Below are 20,773 nucleotides of genomic sequence, written 5' to 3' on the forward strand. Positions count from 1 at the left end.
TGTCTTTGGTTATATTTTGCTTGCTTGTTTGTTTTGTTATTTAGGTTTCTGTTAAAAGTGAGATCACATGGTATTTGTCTTTCACTACCTGGCTTATTTCACTCAGCATAATGCTTTCCAATTCCATCTATGCTGTTGCAAAGGGTAGGAGCTCCTTTCTTTCTGCTGGGTAGTATTCCCAGCAGAAGGTGGTATCTCACTGTGTAAATGTACCATAGTTTTTGGATCCATTCATTTACTGATGGGCACCTAGGTTGCTTCCAACTCTTGGCTATTGTAAATTGTGCTACTATGAATATTTGGGTGCATAGGTTCTTTTGGATTGGTGTTTCAAGGTTCTTATATTTTGAATTATTGTTTTCATTTTCTCTGGACAAGTATCCATAAGGGAATTGCTGGGTCATATGGTAGATCTACTTTGGTTTTTTGAGGACTCTCACTATTGTTTTCAACAGTGGCTATACGTATGGATTTGCTGTTCTACCAAGGGTGCCTTTTTCTCCATATGCTCACACACACATTATTTATTGAATTTTGATTATAATCATTTCAACTGCTGTGAGATGGTATCTCACTGTGGTTTTGACTTACATTCCCTGATGATTAGTGATGTTGAACGTCTTTACATATGTTGGTTGGCCATTTATAGATCTTCTTTGTAGAAATGTCTTTTCATGTTCTCAGCCTGTTTTTTTTATCAGATTGTATATTTCTTGGTTTTGAGTTGTATGAGTTTCTTTTATATTTCGGATCTTAACACCTTGCCAGATATCTCATTTGTGAAGATATTCTCTCATTCAGTAGGTTTTCTTTCTGTTTTGTTGATGGTTTCCTTCATTGTGCAGAAGCTTTCTAGTTTGATGAAGTCCCATTTGTTCTCTTGCTCAAGGGGACAAATTCAATAGATATTACTCAATTTATGGCAAATCATTTCCTACCTATGTTTTCTTATAGGAGCTTTCTGGTTTCAGGCCTTACATTTAAATCTTCAATCAATTTTGGGAATTTATTTATTTATTTAAGATTTTGTTTATTTATTTTTAGAGAGGATGTTGGGAGGGAGAGAGAGAGAGGGAGAGAAACATTGATGTGAGAGAGAAACATCAATCAGTTGCCTCTCGCATATGGCGGACTGGAGACTGAACCCACAACCCAGGCATATTCCCTGACTAGGAATTGAACCGGTGACCTTTGCCTTTCAGAAGAATGTCCAACTGAGTCACACTGGTCACAGCTTGAATTTATTTTTGTATATGGTTAAGATATTGATCCAGTTTTGGTTTTTGCATGTATCTGTCCAGTTTCCCCAACATTGCTCTGTGAAGAGACAATTATTTCTCCATTGTATCTTCTTGCCTACTTTGTCATAGATCAGTTGACCATAGAAGTGAAGGTTTACTTCTGAGCTCTGTTCTGTTCCATTGACCTATGTCTCTGTTTTTGTGCTACTACCATGCTGTTTTAATATGACTCCCTTTTTTTGAGAATGTGAACGCAACAAAGAGGCTGCAACAGTAGCAGCATACATCGATGCAATAAAAGTAATAAAGACAAAGCATTAGGGAGTTAGGACCACACAAAGTTCAAATAAAGACTTTGTCATTTGCTAAGTCTTTTCGAGTAGAGAAGAATAAGAAGGCAGCTACAAGTTGAGGTTCCTTAACTGGAGTTCTCAGTGTTTACGGTCATACCCACCAGAAGATGATGACTTTCATGTCACAAAGCACACTGACCATGGCAACGTTAAGAACAATATTTTCCAAATAATAAATCTTTTAAAAATGAAACATTTACATTTTATTTGTAAATTTTTGAATATATATAATCTAAATGTTACTATTTTAACCATTTTAGGTGTACAATTTGGTAGCATTAAATACATTCAAAATGTTGCACAAACTAAAGAAAGGAGCAGGACAGAGCAGGATAAGGCTGGTTTGAATAATCTCCTGTCCATAATTTTCCTTGTTTTACAACCAAGGGTTTTGCTCTCAGGCAAAATTTAAAACTGCCACCTTAAAAAAATACTACTGATAAATAAGCCACTTATATCCTTTGACCTGTGGCCTGTTCTTTTTTTGTTTTGTTTTATTATCTTCAACGAATTTATTATCTTAATGAATTACTGCTTTGTCACTGAACTCTCTCAATACAATCTGTTTCTTTTTTTAAGTATAATTTATTGATTATGCTATTACAGTTTTCCCAATTTTTCCTCCTTTATCTCCCCTACCCTGCACCCTCCAACCCTCCAGCTTTTCCCCCACCTTAGTTCATGTCCATGGGTTGTACATATTTTGAGTTCTCTATTTCCTACACCATTCTTATCCTCTCCCCATCTATTTAATGCCTACCAATTATGCTTCTTCTTCCCTGTACCCTTCCCCCCATTCCACCCTTCCCCCTCCCCACTGAAAACCCTCCATGTGATGTCCATTTCTCTGATTCTGTTGCTGTTCTAGTTGTTTGCTTAGTTTTTATTTTTGTTGTTTTTCTTTTTTTATTTTTTAGGTTCATTTGTTAATAATTGTGAGTTTGTTGTCATTTTACTGTTCGTATTTTTGCTTTTACTTTTCTTAGATAAATCCCTTTAACATTTCATTTAATAATGGCTTGGTGATGATGAACTCCTTTAACTTGACCTTACCTGGAAATCACTTTATCTGCCCTTTCATTCTAAATGATAGCTTTGCTGGATAGAGAAATCTTGGGTGTAGGTCCTTGCCTTTCATGACTTGAAATACTTCTTTCCAGCCCCTTCTTGCCTGTAAGGTTTCTATTGAGAAATCAGCTGATAGCCTTATGTGCACTCCTTTGTAGGTAACTCTTTCCTTTCCTCTTGCTCCTTTTAAGATTCTCTCCTTATCTTTAGTCTTGAGTAACTTAATGATGATGTGCCTTGGTGTGTTCCTCTTTGGACTCAACTTCTTTGGGACTCTCTGGGCTTCTTGGACTTCGTGGAAGTCTATTTCCTTCACCATATTGGGAAAGTTTTCCTTCATTATTTGTTCAAATAAGTTTTCAAATTTTTGCTGTTGTTCTTCTCCTTCTGGCACCCCTATGACTCAGATTTTGGAATGTTTCTAGTTGTCAAAGAGGTTCCAAAGTCTTTCTTCATTTTTTTGAATACTTTCTTCATTCTGTTCTGGTTGAATGTGTATTTTTTCCTTTTGATCCAAATGGTTGATATGAGTCCTGGTTTCCTTCCTGTCACTGTTGGTTCCCTGAATATTTTGCTTTATTTCATTTGGGGTATCTTTCATTTGTTCTTTCATTTTTCAACCAAGCTCAATCAGTTCTGTGAGCATTTTGATTACTGGGGCTTTAAATTCTCCATCAGATAGGTTGTTTATCTTCTCATCTTTTAGGTCTCTCTAAAGTTTTGCTCTGTTCTTTCATCTTGGCCCTATTTCTTTGTTTGGTGTCCCCATTACGTTATAAGTTATAAGGGGGCAGGGCCTTACATATTCACCCCGGAAGGGCAACCCTCCTTGTTGCGCTGTTGCAGAGGCTGCCTGTGGGAAAGGGTCCAGAGAGGGAACAGTGCAGCTCTCCTACTGGTCTCTAGTGCACTTTTCAACGAACTCTCCTGTGAGACTGGGAGTTTCTTCCGCTACAGCAACTGCCATAATTCACAGCCCACTCTGAGTCTCAGTTTCCCCTTAACTTAGCACTGTCCACACAGCCTGCCCCTTCGCCACAGCCAGCCTGGCTCACAAGGTCACCTCCATGCCACGGTTTCTCTCTGTCGGAAGCCTTACTGTTCTGGTAGTTTCATTTGACTGTTTCTTTAATTCCGTGGTTGTCAAAGTTCCATGCAGTTTGATTTTCTGGCACTTCTGGTTGTTTATTGATTTTAGATTGGTTGTTATCCTCCTTTTGATTGTGCGAGGAAGCGAAGGGTTTCTACCTACACCTCCATCTTGGCTGGAACTCCTGTGGCCTGTTTTTAATAAACCAAACATTAAATTTATTTTTGAGCCTAAGAATATCCTGGAAAATATTATTCTAGATCAAAATTATTTAATTTATGTATATCTTAATTACATACAAGTGCATACATGCATAGCCCTCAAGGAAAATAAATTTAAACTCAAATTTTTTATACTTTTACCATTAAGTTTTTAATTTTTAAAAATCAAGTACTTTTTAATTGTTTGATTGGAGGGTACCTTTTCAAACAACTACAGTTTAAGAATTTGAGATCCTTGAAGACCATTTTACTTTTCAAAACTAGATCTTTATGAATCATAGTGTTAGAAGTCTTTTTTGTAAAAATAAGTCCTGAATCTATAATATAAAATAAAGATAACTTCATGTACTGAAACAGAGTTGCTAACATTTACATATATTCAAATTTTAGTGTCTATTCAATACCTCTTAGCCTAGTGGAGTGACACTGAGGCATGTATAGTAAGGATGTCACCTTCAAAAAATAATAGAAATATAAAATTCAATATAAAAATCAATATTTATTCACAATGAAAACCACAACTCTACATTTCTGAAAGTGACAAAAACCACAAATACTATAAAATCCAAAAAGATGGGCTTATATTTTTATTGATTAGCTGGGCCTGGCTCTGAATTATTTCTTTTTTACTATATTTCCGGATATATATTCTTCTGATTGACTTTTACATGCTGATAATTTTGTAACATTGTATCAATAGGAAAGAGAGATAATTCATTCTCAAGTGGTTGATCAAAATTTGTTTTTTATGTTAGTACTATAGGCAGATATCTTGCAGCTTCACAATACTTTATTAATGTTATATAAACACTTAGGATTTAAAATTTTTGAGAAAACCTCTATCAAGCTTATGATTTCATAAATGAGCTGTATGATTTCAAGTTCAAATTTTCTTGTGCAGTTTCTAGTCCTAAATGCTCTTTATATTGACAAAGCTCATCAACCAGTTTGTCATTGCTGTTCATATAAATTGTTTTTTTCTTCATTATGCCTCATATCAATTTTTAAAGTTTCTATTTAAAAATTTATGGATTCTCATAATTTTCTTCTTCAGTGTTGTTGCATATTCATTCTCCATATTTTGTTTGATATCCCAATTCTTTTCCTTATCTTTGTGATTTACACTATCAAATTTTCTTTTACTGTGCAGTAACAGGTCATTGGCATTTTAAAATTTCTTCCATTCTTCCTTTTGTTCTGGTTATGTGTATATTTCTTTGCTTTGAATAGACTCCCTGATAATTATTTGAATTTGGATGGAATTTGTAATTCTGAAAAAAAGAAACACAATTAATCTGAATGAATTGGAAACACCTATTTTTAAATAGCTACTACATTATATTATGTTGAGCTATATAAGTGTGTAATTAAATCATTCTAACATTACACACATTGACTTATTGATGGATTTGGACTTTTGTCACTAAAATTACTATCATGTCAGGTCGTTTCACTGAATCATTAGGTATTTGCATCCTGCTTAGGTTGTAAAACCCAGACTTCTTCAGTTCATGATACAGCAGATATGCTTAGATACCACCTAGTATTTTGGAAAGCATAAAATGTGTAAAACTAATTGATTGTAGTATTACTAAAATTTGACACCCTAAACCCTGGTTGGTGTAGCTCAGTGGATTGAGTACTGGCCTGAGAACAAAAGGGTTGCAGGTTCAATTCCAAGTCAGGGCACATGCCTGGGTTGTGGGCCAGGTTCCTTGGTGTAGGGCATGCGAGTGGCAACCACACATTAATGTTTCTCTCCCTCTCTTCCTCCCTTCCTTCCCCTCTGAGAGTAAATAAATAAAATCTTTTTAAAAATTGATACCCTAACAACATAAGAATTTTGATACATACAATTTTGTTCAATTTCCATATTGAAAACTATACATTATTTGTAATTCTATATGTTGTATTACCAAGTATATTCCTGATGAGAGATTTCTTTTATTTAACTAGGCATTGATAAGAACTGAATCTTTTGCTCATAATTTTATAAATTAAATGATTGGAAGAAGTTTTACATAATAACTTATTATATATTTTTATACACTTATATACATTTAAGCTCCCTCCCCTTTCAACCCAGGTACTTCCAGTGCTGACTGCTGTATACAATGACATAGATATGACCCTGTCCGTACCTTTGTATCATGGTACTGGGGACTGCCCTGCCTGGTTTCAGAAGCTGTAACCCCCATGGCTAAGGCTGGGTGAGAGACCTTAGGACCATAAGCCACTAAGGAGAAAAAGGTTACCTCCCTGGCTGAAGTGCCACTTCTGATCCTTTTACTTCACCCTGCTTGGCCCTGGGCAGATGACTGGTTAGCCAATGAAAGGTAAGATTCCTTATGGGAGGGATGACCTAAGACAGGCACAGTTACCAAGGGGCCCTAAGGGAAGGACTTACAGGACTATAGAAAAAAGGGATGATGGACCCTGGCCCTTCAGCTTTGACATGGCCTGAGTCCTCGTTCTGTCTGCAAGAAGCTTCCTAATATCTTGGCTGCCTTACTTCCCCTGCCTGACTTAAGCCTGAAACAATGACAGAGGGCAGTGCAGGCCTATGCTGGAAAGGGCAGGGTTATCAGGCCTAAGAATAAATACATAAAATCCTGTGAAACCTGCTTTGCTAAGCATGTTCTCAGTTTTCTGATAAAGGTCCAAGCAAGAAATGAGTTTGTTCCCCCAAAGTTTTATTGCCCTCTAGCTAACTAACTCTGACTCAGAATAAGCCCTCATAGTTCTTTGTATGTTATCTATTGTTTGATCCTTACTGCCTGATAATGATTGATGAGCTTTACCTGTATTCCTGTGCAAACTGAACCCAACAAAAGCCCATTGAGGAACAGGCTCTTGGCCCTTCTTCCTCTGAGAGATTGGCTACCTTCCCTTCCCAAGCAGATCATGTCTTGTTAGACTTATTCTCATCCATGGCAGCCAGCATGCGGGCAGAGCTCCCCCACATCATGGGACTATGTGAGTCAGTATAGTGGGCACAAAACAACTTCTGGAAGCCATTTATTGCTAACATCCCTGGTGTTAGCAATAAATAGACATATGTTGAATGAACATATGTTGAATTCAAATGGACATATGTTGAATCCAAATGGACATATGGACATATGTTGGATTTCAAATGGACATATGGACATATGTTGAATTCAAATTCCTGTTGATTCCCCAAATTGCTCACAACTCCAAAGCCCCTAATACAAGAAAATATGTGACAAACATTGAAGTGTAAAGAGATATGTCTTATCAAATACAGTTAAAAATATCTTTTTATGCAAATTAAAAAATATATGACCAGGTATTGTGGGTTGAATGGTGATCCCCAAACAACATATCCATATCTTAACCCCTAAACCTGTGAATATGACCTTATTTGGGGAAAAGTGTCTTTGCAGATATGATTAAGGATCTTGAGATAAGATCATTCTGGATCACCCAGAGGGTTCCAAATCAAATGACCAGCATCCTTGTAAGAGAAGGGAAGACACAAACACTGAGAAGACCTTGTGAAGATGGAGGCAGAGACTGGAGTGAGGCAGCCATATGCAGTGTGTACAGCTCCCAGAAGCTGAGAGAGGCAAGGAAGTGCTCTTCCCTGGAGGCTCCGGAGGAATTCAGTCAGCCAACACCTTGATTTCAGACTTCTGGCCTCCAGGAGTCTGAGACAATCAAGTTCTCTTGTTTTAAGATACTGAGTTTTTGCTCTGGCACACCACATCATCACTAGAGCTCCTTCCAGGGACTTAAAAGAATTCCAGGTAAGACAGTAGATTTCCTCTGCCTGGAGTGAAAGTCAGCCAGAGTTGTGTGTAACTTTGTATTTTGAAGTAACTTCAAATTTATCTTTCACTCCGACTTACCAATTGTTAATATTTGATTTTAACATATATATATCAATTTAAGAATAGTTACAGACATAAATCCTGGCTCCTCCCCAAATGCTTCAATGTTATTTATTTCCTGAGGGGGAAAAAAGATCACTTTTGCATGTCTACAGTATGACTATGAAAATCAGAAAATTAACAGTGATTCAATATCATTGTCTAAAAATCTTTTATTTTTCCATTATCCTAATAATGTCTTTAAATAAAAAATAAAAACCAGTCTATAATGTAATCAAAGATCACATGTTGCACATATATATATATTATTAGTTTTCAGGTCTTCGACCCTTTTAATATGAAATGGTTCCTTTACTATTATTTTCTTGCATGTGTTGGACAACTTTTAGTGACTACAGGTTAGTTATTTTGTGTGATATCTTCAAATTGGGCTTGTTCAGTGTTCCCCCATGATCAGATTCAGGTTCTACATATTTGGCAACAATACCACAAAAGTAATATTCGGTTTTTCCAAAGCATCATGTCAAAAAGCATATGATATTGATTTGCCCCAATTTTGTTGAATTAATCATATGTTTAGGTAGCTTCTGACAGATTTCTTCATTTTAAAATTACTATATTTCTCTTTTAACCAATAAGTGTTTAGGGAAAGGTACTTTGAGACTACTTAAATATGTTATTTCTCATCGCACTTGTACCCACTTCTAGCATCCTTTGAAGATTCTTGCCCGAACTGCTGCCAATGGGTTACTTTCAAACTTCATTGTTCCTTCAATATTTAATAGTTGACATTCTACTTAAAAGTTTTTCCTCCTTGGTCATTTATCTCTTCCAGATTTGGTTAGTGGGATTGCCTTTCAACTGATTCTTAAGGACACCTTAAACTTTTTATGGTATCTAATAATAAAGACATGAGATGTATAGGTGGCGTATAATAAAATATGTATTTCTCTTTGTACCTAGTTCCTGATGCAAAAGTCCTGAACCTTTTGGATTTAAGTGATAGGGATACATTTTGTTATTCATAATAAGCCCCTTTCAATTAGCAAGCCCCTAGATAGCCTCAGAATAGGGATAATGAGCAGAAAACCTCAAACTCCCAGAAGCAGGGAGGGGTCAGACTGAGTTCAGTAACCAAGGGCCAATGAATTAATCAGCCATGTCTATGTAATGAGATCTCAATTAAAAAACAAACAAACTTAAAACAAGATTTAATCACCTTCTTGAGCTTATAACTAGGAGGTCTCTCCAGAAGGTATCCAGCCATATAACATGAAAAATAGAGAAATTTATTGAAGAAGATACTAGATACAAGGAACATTGTTCACAGGACAACAATGCCTCAGTCCCCTTCAAAGTCGGCACCTTGGGACCGCCTCACACAGTTCTAATTGCCATCAGCTGTGCAGATGTATTTTCCTGAATCTCACGGATAGTCTGAAATCTTTTCCCTTTCAAAGGTGATTTTAATTTTGAAAAAAAGCCAAAAGTTGCAGGGCTCCAAATCTGGTCTAAAAGGGAAGGGGATGAGTCACCTGGCTGATTTGATGTTTTGCCGAAATACTCTGCATGGGTTGTGATATATGAGTGGGCACACTGTCATGATCATGAAGCTGCTGGCGATCACCAGTTGCCCATAGCTGTGGCCTTCTGAATCATCCAAACAATTAATGCAGAGGAATGTTCAAGGTTAATGCAACATCTGATTGCTCTGCTTGCTCAATCATTTTTAATGTCATTGCCACACAGTAAACGTGCTCACTCTATAGCATCTACCACCCCCACTGACTAGTAAGGTCCTCATTGTTCACACATACACATTCTAGTCCACTCTCCTTGGCTGCCAGGTTACATTGATGTCATGCAAACCATTCTCATTATGTTAACAATGGCTGGACTTTTTTCAGACAGACTTCATATACAAAACTATGTAGTTTGGTCTATTATGGAGATTGATTTCTTCTTCAAAAGAAAAGAGGAAAGGTTGTCTTGTAATGAACAAGACATAAAAAACAGAGCTACCTGTAAGGGTAAAATTACTGTGGTTGTTATTAAGACATAATGGCCTCTGGTAAAGTCTCCTGGAATGATGTAGACAGTTTCCCAGATGACCCCCAATTCTCTTTCTTTCAGAGTGATAGCCATACCTTTGCTTGGTTATAGATTTAGAATAAGCCTATCAGGTTAGCAGATTAAATAATGCCACTTTGGTTGGTCAAATTTAAGGATATTTTATTGGTCGATGTAATCTCCTTTTTTCCACCCTGCTCTGTCCATACTGTGCTTCTTGTTGTTCCCATAACACACCAGGCATGCGTTTCCCTCAGGACTTTACTGTCTCTTTCTTCTACCAAGAAGATTCTTCCCTACAGTATCTGCCTATATTAGTCAGCTTGGGCTGCTATAACAAAATACAATAGACTAGGTAGCTTAAACAGTAGATGTTCAATTCTCACAGTTCTGGAGGCTGGAAAGCCCAAGATCTCATGTCAGCACATTTGGTTTCTGGTGAGAGTTCTCTTTGTGGTGTGCAGATGGCTACCTTCTTGCTGTGTCCTCACATGCTCACATGTCAGAGAGAGAGGGGGCTCTGGTCTCCTCCTTTACCTATAAGGGCATTAATCCAATCATGGGGCTTTACCCTCATGACCTCATCTAATAATTACCTCCCAAAACCCTACCTCTGCATTCCATTCCATTTGGAATTAGAGCTTCAACACGGGAATTTTAAGGGGACACAAACATTTGGTCTATAGCACAACTTCTAAAGAGGCTCTAATTACTCCAAGTGAGCTTCCTGCTTTCTTTCTTGACTCCTAATTGTCCACCTTTTCATATGATCTTTCATTTATCCCTTCCTAACTCTACTGGGTTAATGGGTAAAAGACCAGCAGGATGCAGACTGAAAGCTTAGGACTAGTGGAAGTATAGCAGGCAATTAGACAGACATGAGCCGAGCAAGGACAATAGGCCAGCTACAGAAGGTCATCAGGGCAGAAAGCCCCGGGTACTCAGCAATGGGCAAAACTGGGAAAACAGAACCTTGCCCTCAGGGTAACCTTTCCTTCTCTAGCATATTGCAGGTCATTTGATTTAAAGCACCTGGCCATTAATATCTCTGGTCATGCGACTTGGACCCTCCCCTGACCTTTTATCCCCTGGCATGTCGCTAATTATGAGGTAGAACCATTGGAGAAAAAACAAGGAGCCAAGCCCTAGGGATAACCTCTAGGCCTAAGTTGTGATTCAGCTCCAGTCCCAGAAAAGCAGCAAAACCCAGCAAGTGACACCATGGCTGACATCAAGACCAACTGCACTGATTAATAATCCACTGCTGTGACTTCAACCAATCAGCAGAGAAAGAGCATGACCCTAAAAGGACACACCTGTAAAGTTATTGAATATTAGGATCCTCACCTGAGGCCTCCAGATAAATACCCTTAAGATGTGGGACCCAGTGCACCTCTCCCTCCCAGGAGCACTCCCCTGTGCCTTTCTTCTCTCCCTCTTTCCCCGTTCCGCCCCACCAGGTGTGTCACCTTTACCTTCCTCGCCCCTAAGCTCCAAGGGCACTTCTTTTGCCTCTATAACTTGCTTCCTGAGCCACTTCTTCTAAGGTTCACTTCCTATACCTCTGTAACTTTCTAAATAAACTTTCTCTTAGAGTTTGAGTGTTGGCTCTGAATTCTTTCTTACCCAGAATTCAAGTACCAAGGCTGGTGAACTGAGGTCTCATACGATTCCACCAGTCTAACACCTGTTTCTGTTTTACCACCAACAGAAGGGAAGGGCTAAGTATTTTGGTTCCTTTCCTCCAGCATTTTTGATTTTTAAGTCTGAGTTTCAAGCATATTTTATAGATATTACTGAAAGTAAACTCATATAGCTTGCTCAATGAGCTCTTTCTGGAAATTTTAATGGAAAAGTCTATCTCCTGTGAATTTCACTGAATCACTGATATGTAGTTTAATAATATCTTCTAAGGATTCCAAATTTAAAGCAGAGATGTACTTCTTAAAAAACTGTTTTGCCATGCTTTTATGTGTATAATAGATTTTAATTACAATTAAAATAAATGAAATTAATTATAAAAATCAATTAATTTACACTATTGTACATTAATTTTAAAAGGCACATTTAAAAGACTTTTAGGTCATTAATTTTGAAATCTAATATCTGTTCAATATGTGTAAAAATCTAAATCAACATATTTACATAAACTGCCTTTCACTGTAATTATTCTTTTTAGAAAATTAAAAAACAATATTTTGTTCTAAAATTACTGTATGAATGTCCATATTATTTCTATAAATATCTCTGCTTATAGAATTCTGTCATTAATCATGGCATTCTTTGGTTAAATAAGTTGTAATCATTGTAACACATCCTCACATATAACTCTCTAACTGGTTTATAGAGCCCTGAATCGTTAACCATTCCACTGTTAGGTAAAATTTCTTATCAAGGAAGTCTCATAATTAAACCAAGAATTCCAAAAAAATTTTAACAAAAACAAACAATAACCTCCTCCAGTTAAGGCTTGTGTTTAAGTGTAAACCCAGACTAGGGAGTCACAATCGGTAACTCAAATAAATCATAATTGTAAGAAAAACAAGTGCAGAAGTACGGGTTGGAAAAACAAGAAGTTCCACTATTATGGTTAAACCAACAAAGAACATTGAAACAAAGTTAGTACTCTTTCTCCTATGCCTTCACATATTTTGTCCAAAGGAAGGTAATTGGATAACACTCCTACTGACTCTGAAAAGGTTTATACTAACTAGTGTGATATTAAGCTTGACAAGGAGAAGGATACTCTAACTCAGGGTGTCAGACTCATTTTTACTGGGGGCCACATCAGCCTTGTGGTTGCCTTCATGAGGCTGAAATAATTTTAGGACTGTATAAATGTAACTACTCCTTGACTGTTAAGGAGTTGAAATTACATTCGGACCTTTGAAGGCAAGCTTGAGGCTGATGAGGCCCCAGGTGAAAATGAGTTTGACACCCCTGCTCTAAGTTGATAATTCACCGAGAATCAGAACTAGATGATTTAATTGAGAAGCATATTTCTAGTTGCACTTACATTTTGGGAGTTTAAGTTTTGGGTCTGAGCGGTGAAGACTAGGAGTAGACAGAACCTGGATTTATAATAAATCACGAAGGTCAACAGGTCAGGTAACAGGCTCATATACAATTATTAGAAAATAGAAAAGCCTATTTCAGGAGGCAAAAACAGTGTTTAACATTGAACAACAGAACATACAATACTCTTATATTGTGGTATGCTGTCTCTAAGAGAGCTCAAAGAGAGCTGCTGATCTCTTTTGGAGACAGCCTCTTAAACTTACTTCTAATAGAAACTGTATCTCCCTTTTCTCCTCCTACCTTCTCTCACCAGTCTCCATTATGGACACACATTCATATACACCTTGGTTTTTAGAATTATATAAACCTACATTCTTTTCTCAATAGTAAGCCGAAGTGTTAGCTATCTTCATTGTAAATGCTTAGAGTGTTAGGCCCGGAATTAGATAAAAGTAGCCAAGAGGAACAAGGAACCCGAGGCAGGCTCCAGACTCAGCAAGGAAGATAGAAAATACAGAAAGTACAAAGAGTGCTGAACAAGATAACCGCCTGTGCATGACCTTGTCTTTGCAGAAAAGTATCCACTGCTGCAGGCAGGCAGAAAGCATAGCCATGTGTGTTCCCTCGAGATAGCCAATCGCTAACGGCTACATCTGCTTCTGTATTTGCTTGCTTGCTCACACCAATAAAAACCCTAGGCTGTACGCGCCAGGCGCGACTTTCATTTGCAGCCCTTTCTGGGCACCGTGTCTCCGGACACCTCACCTCGAGAATTCGCCCCTACGCAGGTAAAGCTTTGGCCAATAAAGTTCCGTCTTAAACTCCTGAAAGTTTCCGACCATTTGTTGCTCGTGTTGGTGGATGCCACAAGAGATAGCTATTTTAATAAGTGCAATTTGATGATAAATATTGAATAAATGGAGCTTTATCATGAACATATCATTCTTATGAAAATATTTACTTTAAACTATATTTTCAGCTGAATAGATACATTTGGAATGGAAACATGAATTTTAAGATCAAGATAATTAATTACTTGGTTCATCAATAGGAAATTTGAATTTTTCTGGAGGGTGCAAACTGGTTATCAGTTCCCAGGAAGCTCAGAAAGTGATAACCTTTGAAGAATACTAGATGTAATTGCCTTTAAATTTCAAATACAAAATGAAATTGTTTTTAAAATACTCATATTTATAATCAAGAGAGGACGCTGTCTCCAAGAGAGATCATTAGTAGCTCTATTGGAGAGAGCCTACCACACAATATCAGCGTATTGTATTGAACACCTCCTGGTGTTCATACCCTTGTGTATTCTCCTCCCACACTGAATCAGAGCTTTCCTGTATGACAGATAATAGTGAAGATGAGAGCCTGTGACCTCTGACATGAGTTCATAAAGGGCCCTGTTACTTCTGCTTTGCTCTGTTGGATTGCTTGTGCTGAAGGAAGCCAGCCATTGTGTAGTAGGAGCACTCAAGTGGTTGTATGGAAAGATCCATGTGGAGAGAAATGGAGCCTTGCTGCTGAAAGTTAGCATCGACTTACCATCCACGTGAGAGTCTTCTCAGAAGCAGATCCTCTAATCTCAGTCAAGTCTTCAGATGACTCCAGCCCTGGCAGACATCTGACTACAACCTCATGAGACCCTGTGCCAAAATTACTGCCCGGCCAGGCAGCTCCTGAATTCACAACACAGAAATTACTGAGAGATAATAAATGTTTATTGGTGCTTTAAGTCACTAAGTTTTAATTTGCTTTGAAACAACAGATAAATAATGCACACTGCAATCATTATTAAGACAGTAGAGAGACAGACAGAACAATAAGAGTAAATCAGGGACATTCAATATTCAAAGCACAAGTGTTACTATGACAGTGATTCAGATCTGTGGCACGGGGTCAAAGTTACATTACCAACAAGAGCTTTGAAGAAAAAAAATGCCTAAAATACATCCTCTGGAAAATGTTGTGCTTCAACTGAGGTACTAGGTAGGAGGGGACAGAGATTACAGGTGAGAGACTAGTAGTCCAGTTGATGGAAAGGAAGAAACCTAAGGCTCTGAATTGTAACTATAAGAACTTTGCCAATGTATGTATAGTATAAATGTGAATACGAATTATTCCTCTTGCTTTTTAGGTGAAACTTCAATGTGATTTATGTGAGTCATGCTCTCACTTATACTGACCCCTTATTTGTCCTGAATTTGGCTTTTTTTCCAAGAGTTTATAGTTAGCCATTGTAAAGCAGGGACTATTTTAAAGTTATGATTTTTAATCTCTAAATTTAAAAAATTACAATAATTCTAAATGTGTGCTTAATTGGTTTTTCATTCTGTTTATAAAATATGAGTATTTTAAAAACAGTTTCATTTTGTATTTGAAATTAAAGGCAATTATATCTAGTATTCTTCAAAGGTTATCACTTTCTGAGCTTCCTGGGAACTGCTAACCAGGTTGCACCCTCCAGAAAATCAACTGGATTTTTAAAATGCTCCTCATTTTGTGCTGGATTCTAATGCACTCTGTAGTGCCCTACTCTTCACTTACCTATTAAGAGAAAATAAATAAACCATTCACGAAATACATTCATTTCTGACAACCCCAAAGAATAGGCACTTTATAAAGAATAGTACTTTTAATGGTGACTTGTTTGTGAAGAAACTGCTTTTGGAAGGAGTCTTCCCACACAGACATTTGCCAGCCCTGTAGGAACACAGGCCTGGGTATGGACCTCAGCATGGAATTAGTGCAAGGGTAAAATGAGGACATTTATATTAACTGGGCTTTGGAGTAAGGAAAGAGTGACACAGAACTGTGTTAATTCAAGAGGAAGGGAGCTTCTATTCCTGTCCGCCTCCACAAACTGGCACTTAAGGGAGTAATATATTTTTTAAATGCCATTAAATATAGACTAAGTTACTTATTACCTCTCTCCCTCCCTTCTTCCCTCCTTCACTTCCTTTTCTTCTTCCATCTATCTGTCTTTGTCTATTATTACTGCCTTCCTTAACCTGAATTTGAAAACTTGCTCCTTGATTTCTATCAAAAAACATTTAAAAGTCTTTCTAAACATATTCAGAGTTTCTGGGTATCATTAATTGAGCACATTAGGTACTATGCTAAACCTTTCATCTAATGTAACTGAGTATGTATTGATATTATTCAGCAGGGAAGATGGGAGCTTGGAGGAGAGAGCAAATAAATGACTTGCCAGTGCCACACCAACAACATGAGACAGAACTGGGATTGCTCCCTAGGTCTGCCCACCTCCAGTGCCCATGAGTTTAATCACTACAGTGTACTGGGGAAAAATATAGTTAACATTATTGTAGTGCTCCCAAATGTCAGGCTTTCTTCTAAGAACTTTACATTTATCTAGTCTATTAATCCTTACAATGACTCTATGAGTAAGGAAACACTATCATCCACATTTTACAGATAAACTTCTGTGTAAAAGGAGGCAAGGAGAGGCTGGGAGGAGTTATAAAGAAGGCATTTGATCCTGTTGTCCAACTCCTAAGCACATACTACTAATTGATATATCAGCAAATTTTTTTAAGTACATATATTTTGAAAATACAGCAATATAAAAAGTTTTACAAAAAATGAGTCAGGCCCTGGATGGTGTGGCTCAGTAGATTGAGCACCAGCCTACGAACTGGAGGGTTGCTAATTCAATTCCCAGTCGAGGCACATACCTGCGTTTTGGGCCAGGTCAGGTCCTCAGTGGGCAATGTGCACGAGAAGCAACCACACATTGATGTTTCTCTCCCTCTCTCTGTCCCTTCGACTCTGCCTAAAATAAATAAATAAAACCTTTAAAAACAAAGAAAACTGACTCAAAAACATATTTTTAATATTGTCTTAGTATTAAATCGATAAGCTACATCTAATCAACATCTTTGAATAAGGATTAGCCTTTGGAAACATTTTAAATTATTTAATGATCCAAAAGCAACCTTTCAAAATTACATTATATTTTAATTCATTTAAAACCATTGCAAAGATTGACTTTCAAAACTTTAGTTTTGACTTCACACACAAATAAAATGTTAAGTTAAAATTGATCTTTTTCAAATTTCACTTGTCTAAGGGTTAATCACCTTTAAAGGTCTGTGTGCTAACAGGAATAGATGAGAATGTAAATTAATTCAAAAAAATGTTTGAGAAAATGGAAATTAAGTGGTTAATAGCTGATGATGTTTTTCCAGAATGTAAGGAAACAAAAAAGAAATTATGACTAATTCATATGTAATATAACTGAAAGAGAAAGTGTGTATTTGTCCAAATCTGGGCTAAAAGTCAAGTTTGAAAACATATGGAAATTCCATTTTCCTGTTGATGAACCAAGTAATTAATTATCTAGATCTTAAAATTCACAAGTTTCCACTCCAAATGTAACCATTCAGTTGAAAATATATTTTAAAATAAATATTTTCATAAGAATGATATGTTCATGATAAAGCTCCATTTATTCAATATTTACCATCAAATTGCACTTATTAACATAGCTATCTCTAAGAATTTACAATGAAGATGGCTAACACTTCAGCTTACTATTGAGAAAAGAATGTATGTTTATATAATTCTAAAAACCAAGGTGTATATGAGTGTGTGTCCATAATGGAGGCTGGCAAGAAAAGGTAGGAGGAGAAAAGAGAGATGCAATTTTTATTAGAAGTAAGTTTATGTCAATCAAGATTTTAAGAGAAGTTAAGATTTTCATTAATAATTCAATGAGCCTTGAGTTTAAAGCTCTGAGTTTTAAAGGAATGAGAGGAAGTAGCCATAGGAATAAATAACTCAAAAAAAAAAAAAACCTAGGAAAAGATGGCTCTAAAATTGTGGACATACATAGGTCATCATAGTCTCTTTTTCTATCAGATTATACCACACAACTTGAAAGTAGAAAGCACTGTGAAAAGGAGAGAAAAACAAAGTAGTTCCCCCCATGCAGAGAAGTTAGTTGGGAGCACTCATAAGGAACAATAATGTCTTATACTTGATATGTCAGCACAAACATGTCTAAAATGCTAATTCAAAAGCTGCAGCTAGGAAGTCAGAGGGATTATACCTGACTCGGGATCTGACAGTAAGAAAGGCTCATGGTCAGTGTTCATGTATAAGAGAAAATCAGAGTTAAGTAGTAATCAGTGCAACTAATGACTAGGGAAAAAACAATTTTTAAATATTTTATGTTTCTTTAAATTATGCTCTTATTGTCTCTTTGTTGAATTACTTAAGAAAATGGAAACACTAAAAACAGAAAAACAATAGGTGATCGGAAGTAAATCTCAACATACCTGTAACATAAGTGAAATAGAATAAATTAATCTATTAAGTTGGCTGTAAAATAATGATCATCTAGATGAAAGAAACATATTTATTTCTGGCTTGTGTGGCTCAGTGAATTGAGCACCAGCCTTCAAACCAAAGAGTTGTGGGTTTGATTCCCAGTCAGAACATATGCCTGGGTTACAGCCCAGGTCCCCAGTGCGGAGTGAGCAAGAGGCAACCACACAATGATGTTTCTCTCCTTCTCTTTCTCCCTCCCTTTTCCCCTCTCTAAAAGTAAATAAATACAAAATCTTTTTAAAAACTTAAAAAAAGAAACATTTATAATATAATGACTTATGGCTGATAGTAAAAGTGTAAACAAATACTAATCATATGGGGGAAAGTAGGGTTTGCAATATTAGTATCAGGCAATTATTAACTCAAAGCAAAAGGTAGTAAAAATAGATTCTTTAAGATAATAAAGAATACAATCCACAATAAATATTTCTCAAGGATCTTTATGTACCAAAGAATAACTAAATTAAAAAAAAGCAATGTGGTAGAAAACACAAGTACAGAAAAGCAACAATAATACCCACTTCATCTATGATAGATGAAGTAGATAGAAAAATAAGCATATAAAGACCCTAAGTAACAATACTGTAGAACTTAGAGGTATATATTAAATTCAATATCCTCATAACAAAACAGCAACTTTACAAAAATGCCTTCAAGCATTTGTAAAAATTTTTCTATATGTTTAGCCTCAAAAATTCAATAAATTCTAAAATATAGAAACAACACAGAATACATTATATGATCAAAACACAGTAAAATTGGAAGCCAACAAAAGTATAAAACAGTAACCTAATATTCCCACAATCACCTAGAAGTTCAAAACTTTTTGGTTAAGCAATTCTGGGGTTGTGTTTATACCTGACCCTGGTCCCTGAACTTCCAGAGAGTCTTGTACCAGCTGGGAGCTAGCCTCAGACTCAGCATTGCTGGAGGCTCTTACAGAGGCAAGCAGCCAGCCTGGGTCCACACTTCATCTTTCTAAAACAAAAACCAAAAAACTCTCAAAAGTCCAACAGGCACAGGCAGGTGGTGGCTAACCTAGGTGTGCCCTGTGCCTCTTGCTGTGTGGCTCCAGGTTTGCACTGGCACCAAATCTGAATCTGCATCAACCTGATGAAAACCACTCACCCCACCCTGGTGACTGCCTAAAACACAGCCACACCCAACTCATGTACCACCCAAGGCACTTTCAGCAGCTGTGCTTTAGCAGTAGTCAGCAGATGGAGGCTGGAATTGGGATACCCAGTGCCTTTTGGTGAATGGCCCCAGGCCCAGTACTAAGGGCAGTACATGCAGATACCAAGTACAAATTGCTTTGTAGCTCCCAACAATTGGTCCCTGGCTGGTCAAAGGCAGTAGCTGATCTGGAACTGCGCCAGAGCCCCTTTCAAGAGATCCCAGAGCCAACATACCTGGTGGCTGGCTTTGGACCACAACAGAACACCACCCAATTAGCTCCAAAAGCAGTGCACCTGAAGGGTGGTCTCAGCAGGCACTACAGCTCCACTGGGGCTAATCCTGCTCTGTGAGATCAACCCCCACACAGCAACTTGCATGCTATGGTCATGGCCAGTCTTCACAGCCAGTGAGCCTGAGGGTCTAACCTATCTGCTAATGTGCCAAAAGAAATCAGGCTTAACAACAAGAGAAGGGCACATACAAACCACATGAGAGATATTATGAAACACCCAGCTATGGTGCTCATGGAGACAGTACAACTGGGCCCCACAGGTCATCCTGCCCAAACTGGGAGACATAGGGGATCTACCTAATACTTAGTGGAAAAAACACAGAGAGGCAGTTAAAATGAAGAGACAAAGGAACATGTTCCAACTGAATGAACAAGACAAAACTCCAGAGAAATAACTAAAAAAAAAAACCTGAGGCAAGCAATCTAACAGATACAGAGTTCAAAACACTGGTTATAATGATGCTCAATGAATTTAAGACGTCAATGAATTTAGGGGAAGAATAGATAAACTCAGTGAGAACCCCAATAAAGAGATAGGAAGCATAAAAAAGGGCATAGAAATCATAAAAAGAATCAGAAATTAATACAATAACTGTAATGAAGAATACAGTAGAAAGAATCAATAGCTGAATAAAAGAAACATAGTATCAAATCAAAGTCTTGGAAGAAAAGGTAGCAGGAAAAAATGGGAATAGCAAAAGAAAATTTTACATGATGATAGTAATAGATCTCTGGGACAACATCAAGCATAACAACATTTGTGTCATAGGGATGGATACCAGAAGGCAAAGAAAGGAAGCAAGGGATTAAGAAGTTATTTGAACAAAAAAGGATGGAAAACTTCTATAACCTGGTGAAGGACATTGGCATACAAGCCCAGGAAGCTTAGAGTCCCCAACAAAATAAACCACACTAAAAAACATTATAATTATCCGCCAAGATGGAGGCATAGGTACAAACGCCATGCTTTCTCACACAACCAAGTTTAGAGACAACAAAATATTAGCAACAGAAAACATAGCCAAAACACAG

The 20,773-nt window shown here is 37.1% G+C and overlaps 1 long non-coding RNA gene across 1 annotated transcript in view; it reads right to left on the minus strand.

Moving 5' to 3' along the window:
• LOC128628112 (uncharacterized) overlaps window positions 1–20,773 on the minus strand; it is a 43,322-nt gene that overhangs the window by 12,803 nt on the left and 9,746 nt on the right. The window contains exons 2-3 of the long non-coding RNA XR_008392444.1: window positions 16,614–16,711; window positions 14,461–14,594 (exon numbers count right to left, since the gene is read on the minus strand). This is a non-coding gene — a long non-coding RNA (uncharacterized LOC128628112). The remainder of the gene's footprint in view (window positions 1–14,460; window positions 14,595–16,613; window positions 16,712–20,773) is intronic.

The sequence above is a fragment of the Artibeus jamaicensis genome, unplaced genomic scaffold (assembly GCF_021234435.1).
Source record: "Artibeus jamaicensis isolate MK-2021 breed Jamaican fruit bat unplaced genomic scaffold, CSHL_Jam_final contig_540, whole genome shotgun sequence".
In the NCBI taxonomy this organism is placed as follows: Eukaryota; Metazoa; Chordata; class Mammalia; order Chiroptera; family Phyllostomidae; genus Artibeus; species Artibeus jamaicensis.